General features: G+C 44.2%; 1 protein-coding gene and 1 pseudogene across 1 annotated transcript in view; one reads left to right on the forward strand and one right to left on the reverse strand.

The window, feature by feature from the left end:
- Nucleotides 1-12,025, forward strand: part of PDIA5 (protein disulfide isomerase family A member 5) — an 86,017-nt gene that overhangs the window by 5,230 nt on the left and 68,762 nt on the right. The gene's annotated exons all lie outside the window — the stretch shown is intronic.
- LOC112486182 lies at nucleotides 2,243-2,361 on the reverse strand (annotated as a pseudogene).

Genomic DNA, 12,025 nt, shown 5'->3' on the forward strand with positions numbered 1-12,025 from the left:
AAGAGCGGGGGAACACAATGCCCACCCATTGCTGGGCTGCGCTGTTCCTCCTGCCTGGCCCATTTTGAAGCACTGACGGGAGCCTCTGGCTGCCCATTTGTTGTGTAGTGAGAATTATGACACATCTGGTACATTTATAGAGGCCTTTAGAGTTTGCAAAACATTTCCACATATTTCAATTCTGTGTAGTCTCATTAACTGGGTGAGATAAGCTGATTAAGTACTGTTATCCTAGAGAAGGATGGGTGGTGGACAGAGGGGTAGGAGGAGATAGACCATTAGACAAGAGTGGGGGTGTGGCCTGGAAGGTGAGGGGATAGACCGACAGGTTGGGACACAGTAATATTCTCAGTGGCTCACCTGAATTTTTAAGCAGCCAGATTGGCAGGTGCTATTTTCTGAAATAGTAACACTAGCCATTTTCCTGGGGTGTCAGTGAAACTTGCTCTTCAGCTTCCTGAAGGCCTAAGTAGGGAAGCAGGGGTGTCTGGCTCTGCACTCATTGTCTGTCCTTCCCACCTTTCTCATCACCCTGCCTGTCTAGCTCTAGTTTACTGTTCCCTCTCACCACTCTCTGTTGTCCAATAGGGCCTCTTCCCACACACCAATTTACAACCACTTCTAAGTAATTAGCTTTGCAGTTGTGGGGGTGGGGGGTGGGGCGTAAAAACTCAAATGGAGTGTGGAGCTAGAATAGCCTTTTTGCTTTTTATTCCCCGAGGTCATACTGAGCCCCTAGTTTGATGTGCATTCTGTTCCCAGATAGCCTGATGGTGAGCCTGTGCTTGGCTTCAGAGTTTCCAACTCATTACAGCTGGCTAGGGTGGGGGTAGAGAGTCCATCCCCTCAAAGAATCCCACCATCCCTCCAACCCCTTGCTATGAGCAGATGTCTTTAATTCATGAGCAGATCCTTTAATCTTTGCCTTGGAAGGTATTAATGGAGATCCAGGTCGAGGACTCTAAGCTGGGGCTTAAACAAAGAGGTGATTTAGTATCTGAGCAGAGATGTGGGTTTGGATGCAAAGCTCAGCTGATAGACCAAGTAGGGCAGGCTTCCGAGGAACAGGCAGTATTGCCCTCACGAAGAGGTCTCACCTTGCTAGTCCTGTGCAGAGTGTTGTACATGCCCCTTATTTCAAAGAAACATGGGCCATGATCTGCATGCTCCATGTGTCACAGATGTTCATTCATTCCACAGGTCTTTCTTTCTTTTTCTTTTTCTTTCTTTCTTTTCTTTCTTTCTTTTCTTTCTTTCTTTCTTTCTTTCTTTCTTTCTTTCTCTCTTTTCTTTCTTTCTTTTCTCTCTTTCTCTCTCTCTCTCTCTCTCTCCCCCTCTCTCTCTCTCTCTCTTTCCTTTCTCCCTCCCTCCCCTCCCTCCCTCCCTCCCTCCCTTCTTTCCTTCCTTCCTTCCTTCCTTCCTTCCTTCCTTCCTTCCTTCCTTCCTTCCTTCCTTCAGATATTTCTTGAGAGTTTTATGAGCCAGACATACTATGCTAAGGCATTGGCACAAAATAATAAATAAGATGGACACCATTCCTTCCTCCCATTGCCTAGTAGGAGAGCCACTAATATATTATTTAATTCAGGTAGAAAGTGCTAGAAGGAGAAAGTATAAAATGGTAAGAGGATGGGTAACAGGGGTCCTTAACCTAGTGCAAAGAGTCAGAAAAGCCTTCTCTAAGGATTTATGGACTCTCTCTTAGAATAATGTTTTTAAATATATAAAGCAGAATGCATAGGATTACAAAGGAAACCAGTGATATTGAAATACAGTTATCAAAATATAGCAAATATTTTGTTATATTTTGTACATAGTGATAAAACTATGTACATTTATTTAATGTGTCACATGAGAAGATCTAGTGGCAGCTTTGCTAATTTCTGTAGTGATTAGCATAAACAATCTTTCAAGGTATCTACACCAATTGTAATGTGATGAGAAAATGTGTTTTCTGTTGGTGGCAAAGTCACCAACACTGCCATTGTTGCTGTAATTTGTAAAAGTTTCAGAGGTCAGTGAAAATAAAGATGTGATGTTTCCCCATCCAAATTCATAGACCCCCACAATAAAGAAAACTTATCCAAAATGTTGAAAATAAAAGATGATTTAACGACTTTTTAATGAACTGCCTAGTATTTATTTATTTATTTATTTATTTTTTAGGCAAGGCAGCCCTTGGTTGACCTCATAGATTGCAAGGACCTTGTCAGCTTACAATCCCTTATTTTTTTACTTTTTATGCCTACAGCACCTGGTCTTCCTAGGTGGTCTCCCATCCAAGTGCTAACCAGGCCTGACCCTGCTTAGCTTCCACGATCAGACGGGATCAGGTTTGTTCATGGTGGCGTGGCTGTAGATGCACATTATTCTTTAGGACCCATCCTCTATAAAGTTAAATGATTTCTGTTTGGTATTGAAGAGAGACTCAAAGGTTATTGCCCTGCAGGACGTTAACCATTTTGGTATCTAATTTAAGTCTTATATCAGGATTCTTTTTTTTTTTCATCAACTATATGTATATTACTTTCTTATAACTTCTTTTGAAAAAATCTTTTTAAACCTTTTTTCCTACCTTCTTTTAACATAACTTCATCATTTTAGTGGGTCTCTTATTAATGAGTTCAATGACACTGAAATATGCTTAATATCTATTTGTATGAGAGTTAGGTTTTTAACATTTGAGAATTAAACTTCGGTTTAAGAACCACTGAGTGAGCAGGATGAGAGGGTGTGGCACTCAGAAGGGAGGTCTGGGCTGTAGATGTTAATTTAGGGGTGCTGCCTAGGAGGTAGCTGAGACCCCGGGGGGAGAGTGGGAAAGGAAGGCAGACTGAGTGAGCCAGGGGAAACTTCAATATTTGAAAAAGTGATCCCCAACCCCTGGGCAGCAGACCGGTACCTGGTTGGTGGCCAGTTAGGAACACAGCAGGAGGTGAGTGGCGGGCCAGCAAGCTAAGCTTCATCTGTATTTGCAGCTGCCCCACCCAGCGCTAGCATCACCGCCTCAGCTCCACCTCAGATCATCAGGCATGAGATTCTCATAGGAGCCCAGTTCCTGCTGCCAAAAAGGTTGGGGACCACTGGTTTAAATGATGGGGATAGGAGGAGTTTACAAAGAAGGCAGGAAGGGTGGCTGGAGAGGTAGAAGAGAGACAAAAAGTGTTCGCCCAGGTTCAAGAAGTCGAGCAAAAGGAGAACTGGAGGTATCCTTAGGGTTATCCATGTGGAGGTCATTGTTGAACCCCCACCTCGAGCCTTTTTGGTGGTGGTTTGGGGGCAGATCTGAGAGGTCTGGGGAGTGGATAGGAGAGAAGGCGGAAGATGGAAATTCCGGCTATGAAGGAGAGGGCAGTGACATGGGGTCCAGAGAGGGTTTTTAAAAGATCGGCCAGTGGCAGAAGTTTTTCAACCTGGTTGTGGATCCAGACCACCATAAGAGAGGAGTGTGTATAATGGATTTTCGTATTTTGAAAAGCCTGTACTAAGAGCTGTTGTGCAGTTACAAACCAGACAAATTTGCAAGTTAACAACATTCGTTTTATGGAGTGGATAGTATTTTGGCAGCCAAGGTTGCTGCTGAGTGGTGTGGCACAAGTTCTGCCCATGTCGTGAGCCACACATATGAGTGACACTGTGAGGCATTACTTGGCTGAGCATGTGCCTTTTTTTTTTTTTTTTTCCTTTCTGAAGGCACACGGGGAATTGTGGACATACAGGCAGTAGAAGAAAGATGGATGAATCAGGTTGTCATTGTAGCTCTTTTCAGTTGGTCCCGTTCAGTAGCTAGATTGGAAGGGGAAGTAGACTTGCCGGCCTCTCCGTCTTGTTCTGGGTGCAGCTGTAGGGAGTAGGAAGGAACTCGAGGGACATCAATGGGAAGTATTCACATTGATGGGCAAAAGGAAGAGCATTGGATCCCGTCTGAGTCCTGGTGCTACCATTAATTTAGGCTTCATCCAAGGCGAGTTTCTTATCTTCTTTGAGCCTCAGTTTTCACATCTCTAAAGTAGGGATAGTACCACCTTCCACACAGATTGTTTAGTTTTCCAGTTTTACTGCAACTCCTGCGAAAACAATTATACCTTTTACATAATAACCAAGTACATATATACATAAATGTAACAGATACATTTCACTGAATACTTAGGCTTGCTACCTGTGATACACTTAATGTTTTCTGTTTAATGCCATTTAAAAAAATGCTGATTGTAGCCCCCTGAATTGATTTTATGACTCTGCTCTTGAGATGAGGCATGAAGAGTGGAAAACGCCAGTTGAGACTCTCGACTTTAGAGGATTGAATGAGATAATGTTTGTAAAAGCACAGGTGTACATGGGGGTCATGAGCACCTGAATTGTTATTTTCTTATCAATTATCAGAGAATGGAGGCAGAGTTAGATTTCTGGAGTGGGAATTCACCTGCTTGTCCTCCCTCCCTGCAGCCTAATTCACTGTTCCATCTACCAGCTCTTTCTTGTTAGCCTATGTCATGTGTACACAGGCTGGCAGCAACCCAAAACCTCTTGGCTTTCAAAGAGGTTTTCCAAAACATTAAAAGCTTTAGGGACTTAAGTCCTGGTTAAATGCACTGCAGTTGTAATTTCAGGATAAGAAAACCTGTTTTTATAAGCTCTCAGATCAGTTGTCCTGCCCCTGGATTGTCCCTTGTTGACAGCCACATTTATGCTGTGGGGAATATAGGAGGCAAAAACTGTGCTGTGTAGCCCACATATAAAGTGTATTTTTTAAAGAAAGCAAACTATAAGAAAGGCATCTGGTTTTATATTTACAGGAGCAACCAGTAAGATGTGCATGGCTCCAGAAATCTGTAATCTTTTTGCCAGAGTCTGTTAGACTTGGGTCTGAGTCACAGCTCTTTTACTTACTTGCTATGTCATGTCGAGCAAGTTTCTGAACTCCTCTTAGTCTCAGTGTCTTTATCTATAAAATGGGTATAATAAAAGTAACTATTTCATTCACCTGCCAAGACAATAAATTAGATAATCGTGTGAACTGCTTAGCTTGCTCCTGGTCACAAAATAAGCACTCTGTACATTCAGCTATTATCATTATCATGAGCTACTCCCTAGCTCTTGGGTTCTGTTCCTTGCAAATACTTTCTCATTTCTCTCTTATTCTTAATAAGCACATTTAGCTCCCTCAGCAAAGAGTGGTGTTTAGCCATGGTTGGTGACAGATGCTTAAAATTTGCCCTTTGAAAGAGCATATTACCCATACTTCAAAATTAATATTCTTTTATATATCTCTCTTGTCAAAGCCATTCTAGATATGCGTTGCATGCAAAAATCCTTTGCAGATTCCATATAATAATTCTTATAAGAAACTACATAATGCCAGGAGAGCAGAGGAGCAGACGGTCAGCTGGAGATGAAGAGGGGCAATCAGCACCACTCTTATATGAGAGAGTGCCAGTGAGTGCTCGACGGATGGTGGAGGTTTATCAGAAGGCCCATGGAAAGCAGTATTTGGTTGTGTTCTTGGAATCTCCTTTTTGGGGAGTGGGGTATTTTTTTAGGTAAGTTTTTTTCCTAACACTAATTTCGAAATAATTTCGACTTACAGAAGAGTTGCAGGAAGAATACAAAGGATTCTCACTTGTCGTTTACCCAAATTCCACAAATACTAACATTTTTATCACGTTTTAGCATACTCTCCCTGTATATATGTAAAGTTTACAGAGATGATGTTTCTTTGCTCCCTAAAATACTTCAGTTTTTCTTAAAAGTCAAAGACATTCTCATACATAATCATTGTACGTACAGTTATTAAAATCAAGAATATGGTATTTGGCTCAAGACCCAGTCCAGAATCACACGTTGAATTTAATTGTCATAGCTCTTTAATTTCCTTTAATCTGGACCAGTTTCTCAGTCTTTGTCTTTTGTGACCACAACGTTTTTGAAGAATGTCCTTTAATTTGGTTTTTGATGGTGTTTATCTTCAGCGCATTCTATCAGGAGGCATATGATGTCCATCTAATGTCCATTACTGGTGATATAAACGTTGGCTTTCTAGTTAAGGGGGTTCCTGTCAGGCTTTTCTGCTGTATGGTGATATTTTCTTGTGGGGAGATGTTTTGAGATTGTTCATTATTTCTATGGTGGTGGCCAAATGGCAGTAATGTTTTTCTTTAAATATGAAAGTTGGACATGCCTATTATAGCATGTTAGAAAAACAGACAAAGGGGAAGAATAAAATCTCTCCAAGGACAAAACCTCACTTTGGTGCATTTTTTTCTTCTAATCTTTTCCTGAGCATAATTTTGCATATAATTGTAATTATACCATGTAGATTTTGAGTTCTGTCTTTTAAAACTTAACATTAAGACAAGTATTTTTTCATCGCACGATCATTGAAAACATCATTTAAATAGCTGTATTAGTCTGTGGGGTGGCTTACTCTGAGTAACCATTTCCTCACTGTTGAATAATTAGGTCGTTTACAACTTTTGACTCTTGTGAGTAGGGGCATGTGAGTCATATCTGTGTCAGAACCCCTGCAGATTTCTGCAGGACAAATTCCCAAAAGTGGAATTACCAAAAGGCATAAATACTTTAAAGATACTTGATAAATTGTGCCAAATAGCTTTCCAAAAGAATTATACTAGTTTAGGCTTTTGCCAGCACTTATGATGGACAGTTGGGCGCCATATTTTAAGAGATTCACTAATGGTGATTCTCAACTTTTTTCTTTTAAACTGTGACTCACCAGTTAAGATTTGTGTTGAGATTAATCTATATTTTGAATTATGAAAACATAGGTATTTATTACCCCAAATAAATTATGGTGTAATATAGCACATTACTCTTTCCAAGCTCTGACATACTGCTCCCAGCATTGGGATAGCTCTGAGAATCATGAACATGGCTGTGTCTGGGGCAGATCATTCAGGATGGTGAGGGACTTGAGGACACATGAGGAATTGGGATATTGCACCTACAGATGCTGAGGAGGAAATGTGTTTGTCATCTTCAGAGTATGGTAGGCTGACAGATGGCGTGGGAGCGGGAAGAATCTGAACTTTCTAGTAACTGGAGGTATCCAAGATGCAATGGTAGGGTGGGGACAGGGACTTCCGTGTATTAACATATTTAGTTCTTACAACCTTCTGGGCTCCACTTGGTTGAGAATCCTTGAGAGATTTTGAGTCCTTGGCTCTGGGGGCTACCTGGAGGCTGGAGATGGCGTGTGAGAAATGTTTAGAGGAGTATATCAAGGAACCAACCACCCCAACTCAAAGCCTGTGAACTGCAAGAGATGTCCTGGCCTTTCAGTGTCCGGCAATGGTCCCCTTTCTAGTAAGGGCCAGGGCTGTAAGGAAACCAGAGGGTTACTAGCTAATTTTTCTTTCGTTTGTGGGTAACTGTCACCAGGTGACCAAGATACCTGATAAGAACAGTCACAGTGAAACTGGGATCGCCAACAGGAACATAGTAAATCAAACCCTCGATAGTCTCTTTTCTTATTACAGTTTATCTAAAGTGCATGGTTTGATGCCTTAGACACTTTGAAATATCCCAATTGGAGCAGATGTTAATATTTCTGTCTAGTTAAAGCTTTTGTTTGATGGGTGCTCATTATCTATTTGTATATGTGCCAGAAAACCCAGAATGATAGTACCTTAAAAAGATTGTTTATTTTACTCATGTTGAAGCCTGGAAAGGGGTGTTCTAGGGCAAGTATATTACTCTGGTGTCAGAGACCCAAGTCCTTTGTGTCTTGTTACTCCACATCTTTAGCAAGTTCTTCCTCCTCATTGTCTCAAGGTGGCTGCTTGAGTTCCAGTTATCTTAACCAAATTCCAACGGGCAGGAAGAAGGAGGAGACTAAGAGAACTCGTACCACGGTTCTTTTAGGGGCATTTTCTAAAAGTTGCCATATAACACTTCTGCTTTCATTCTAGGGGCTGGAATTTAGTCATAAGGCCACACTTGCTGCAAAGGAGACTGAGGGGTATGGCTTTTCATGTGGGTGGCCATGTACCCAGAGAAACTCTGGTTTCCTTACAAGGTGTAATTATCTCACAGTACTTCCCTAATAGATTCTCAGGAATAGATTTGCCAAATGACACAATTGGAAAGGACTTTAGACATCACTTTGAGGGCCTTCATTTACAGAGGAAGAAACTAAGACTTAGAGAAGGAAAGAGGACTTGTCCAAGGTGACACAGCCAGTATACATCAAAGCCAGCACAAAACTTGGGTTTCTTGGCTCACCAAACCACCAGCTCTAAATCCTCAGCCAGCTCAGGTTCTTTGACCTTGGGTTCAGGTCATCTGTTTTTAACATTTTTCCTGGATTCCTTTACCACCAGCTTCTTAAGAGTCTAGACTTTTAGATTCTGACATTTCAAAACTATTTTGAGCAAAATGTGAGTTACACTAAATTAAACTAGTTTCTTCACAGTTCCCAACATAAGAAGGATATCTTTTTTCAGGTGACAGAGCAAAAAAGGTTAAGTCCTACCTCCACCCTTTTTCCTAAATGTTAAATTTATGTCCTCAGCTCTTCTCCCATTAGCAAGCTGCTTTTACATAATTGAATACTGTGGCTTCATGATCTGCATTGAATAGTGAATCTATAAGGACAGACAGCCTCCCTGGCTATAGAGAATATGAGGGTGCTGGCACACACCCCAGAGATCTGGAGCTTTTTAAAGCTGAGGGTGTAATGTGACAAGGACTGTTCTCCCTATTATTTTCCAGAATTGTATGACTCTTTATTTCTTTAGTCTGATGGTGATGGTAGGTGAGCTTAAGTGAAGAGAGAGGAGCTTATGTGTGCTGTGTGTTAGAGCAAGAGGGAGGTGGAAGGGGGCACAAACTCCCGTACACACCTGTCTAACAGCAGATCTGGGCTCATTGCCCCAGCAGCCTGAGAACCAGGGCAGACCATGGGTACTCTGGGTTTGCAGGGAGCAGAGGGTTAGTGGAAATCGCTGCTGAGACCCTCCTTGCCATGGGATTCTGGGAGATTAGGGCTTTTCCTGGCTGTTTTGATGGGCCCTCTCTGGGATGGAAGTACTCCTTTTCGGTTTGTGTTTTGGGAGCTCGTGGGATTGAGAGAAGCAAGCCACCATCTCTGGCTAGGACCTGGGAGACCCCAAGCTTTATTCCCAGCCCTGCTGCTAACCTACTGTGTGACCTCGATAAGTAATTTAACCTCTCTGAGCCTCAGTTTCCTCCTCTGTAGGATGAGGCCAGTACCCACTCATTGGGTTTTATGAGGAGCAAATGGGCACAAAACCTGGAAGGAGCGTTCAGCATGTGCTGCGTGGCCTCTCGTCTGGGTTGCTGTGCAGATGGGTGATTATTCCAGGTTTCATGATGCTGAATGTGTGTACGTGCATGCTTCTTCCTGCCTGGACACACTGTTTTGCCAGGCCGGGCCCTGGAGAGGAAGAGGTGGTGCCCATTTTACTGTTGTCCTTGCTCTATCTGGGATCTGTCTCGCTAATGGTCCTACTGAAGATAATTACGATTATTATGTACTTCTGTACGCCAAGCATTATGTCAGCTTCTCTATGTACTCCCTCCCAGTACGCCCGCCCCCAGTCCCCCGCCCCCTGCGTTTAATCCTCAGCCAACCCTGTAAAACAGGTGTCAGCATCATCCCCTCCACTTTACAGATGGAGAAATGACACTCTGAGAAGTATAGTAACATCTGAGATCATCATGCTCTTCATGAGGGCACCTGAGGTTGACCCCGGGTGTCTAACTTCAGAAGCAGTGCTCTTTTCATGGTGTCTGAGGGGTGGGAAAACCACAAAGGGGGCAAAGGACAGTGGACCGCCTGGCTGGAGGGTGGTTTGTCCGGCAGGCCCCGATACGCGCAGACACCCGTTAGGAGAACCCTGCAGAGCCTGGAAGATGAGGGGAGAACACAGTTTCCTCCACCCCACTGCCTCCCACGTGGTGGAGGTTGGGTGAGGACTACTGTGCCAAGGACTCTGGGCGCTCCTGGGCTCTGGAAAAGGCCTTGTACTCTGATAGGGGGATGGGTTTGGGAATGGAGGCGGCTGCTACTCTGATGGAGGGACCTGGTATTCTGACGGAGGTGCTGCACTGTGACAGAGGTTGGGGGCTGGGAGAACTGGCCTTCTGATGAGCGAGGGCACTGGCTTTCTGCTGCAGGTGGGACATGGCTTTGGGGGCCTGTGTTCTCCAGCAGCAGAAAAAGGAATGGCATCCTTCCCAAGCATTGTTCTACCCTGAACTGGGGGATTGGTTTATGGGTCTCAGCCCAGCCCATAGGGGCAGCTTAGCCTTGATGAAAATCCTGTTAAAGCTGCAGGTTGGTGAGCAGAAAGAAAGCAATTATGGGAGATGATCAAAAGGAGTTTGCATGGTGAACAGAGGGGATTTTTTCCCTTTTCTCTCCTCTACCTCCAAAGCGAATGACTTAGAATGTAAAGAACCTGCCAAGCCCAGGCACAGTTCCATTGCTGGCTCGGAAGGTGGCTGGCTTCCGAAGTACTTCTCAAACACTGCCCTGTGCCCCCTGAGAGCTTGACAAAACAGTTTGTGCATCATTAACATTGTTATTCTTGCTGTAGTTATTTTGTTGTCAAGATTTGTGGATTGTGACTTAAGAAATCTGCAGGAAGGCACTCTGCGAGATCCAAGGCTCACCAGAGCTGCATCTTAAGGAAAGGAAGGAGCATGCACACTAGTAAGGTTAAAATAGACTGAAGTGGATGGAGGAGAAAGGAGAATGTTAAGTGGCTGGGGGAGCGTCCCCTTGGGCTTAGAGGAGGGAGGAAAGGACCGCCTTCTTGGCTATCCCTGTGGTTGCTTGCTAAGGTGAGGGTCTGTCTGGGGCCAGACGGTGGGGTGGGGGTGGGGGGGCCGTTCATCCTCTTAGCTCTCAGAGATGCTAAGCCTAACATCCTAGCTCTTTGTACACCAAGTACCCTACTTCCTCCCAGATCTGGCTATCCTGAGTGTTTTCCTCTCTTGCTCCCAAATTTCCAAATCCTACCTCTCGTGTGCCCACCAACACACTGTGTGGGGACAGCCCATCCTTCGGCTGTCCCTGCTGGGCTGCCTGTGCTCCTTCTGTTGTCACCCCAATGCCAGGTGTGCTTTCTTGTCTCAGCACTCTGGCTTCTGACCCCACCTCCCCGCCATGCTACTAAGGTTCTCTCGGAATGTCCAGGGCACTTTGCCATGGCCTTTGCCTGCAGATCAATCACCCACTTTTCTGTTTCTCCCCCCTGGTCTGTGTTGATGCAGCACTTTCCACCTTTTCCTTCCCAACTTTCCTCCTGTCCTTCCTTCCCCCCTCTGCCGAGGTATTCCTTCCCCACTCTGCCGAGGTATTCCTTCCCTTTGCTTCTCCTTCTGAACCTCAACCCCAGAGACCTTTTGGCTTTGAGGCTTACCCTCAAGCCTGGAAGACACTTGTATTGGGGTATCTTATTGTCCACATGTCCATGCCTGAGCATAAGATGAAAGCCTTTACTGCTTCTCAGTTCTTCCATTTTTGGCTATTATGCTCCTAGCCCAAAATCTTTGGGGTCATTTTAGCCTCCTCTAGCTTTCGTCCTTGCTTATATATGAATAGTCATTTAGTTCTGTCGTTTTTTCCCTGAGGCTCTTGGATTGACCCATTCCTTTTTACTTGGGCAGCCACCCAGCTGGTCCCTCCACCTCTAGCCTCCTGGTGACTGCTCAGTCTGAGGTCATGGCCAAATAAAGTTCTTGAGCTAAGCTAAGCTTGAGCTAAGCCCCAGCCTGGCCCAACCAGCCTTCTCCCACCATGCTCCAACCCAGAACCTTACTAACTGTTCTGTGGTCTGTCTGGTGTCAGTGGTCCCTTCCAGGTCACCCAAGAACTGCCATGGACTCACCGTGTAACATGCTCCTAGCCGACGACCTCTGTAGAGGTCAGGAGTGTGGTAACTAGTGTATTTGCTATGTTTGTTATGCTGGACGAACATTTCCTGAAGGCTTTCAAGTGACCAGATACTGTTCTGGGCCCTGTCCTCTAGAGCTCCAG

The sequence above is a fragment of the Pteropus alecto genome, unplaced genomic scaffold (genome assembly GCF_000325575.1).
Source record: "Pteropus alecto unplaced genomic scaffold, ASM32557v1 scaffold251, whole genome shotgun sequence".
In the NCBI taxonomy this organism is placed as follows: Eukaryota; Metazoa; Chordata; class Mammalia; order Chiroptera; family Pteropodidae; genus Pteropus; species Pteropus alecto.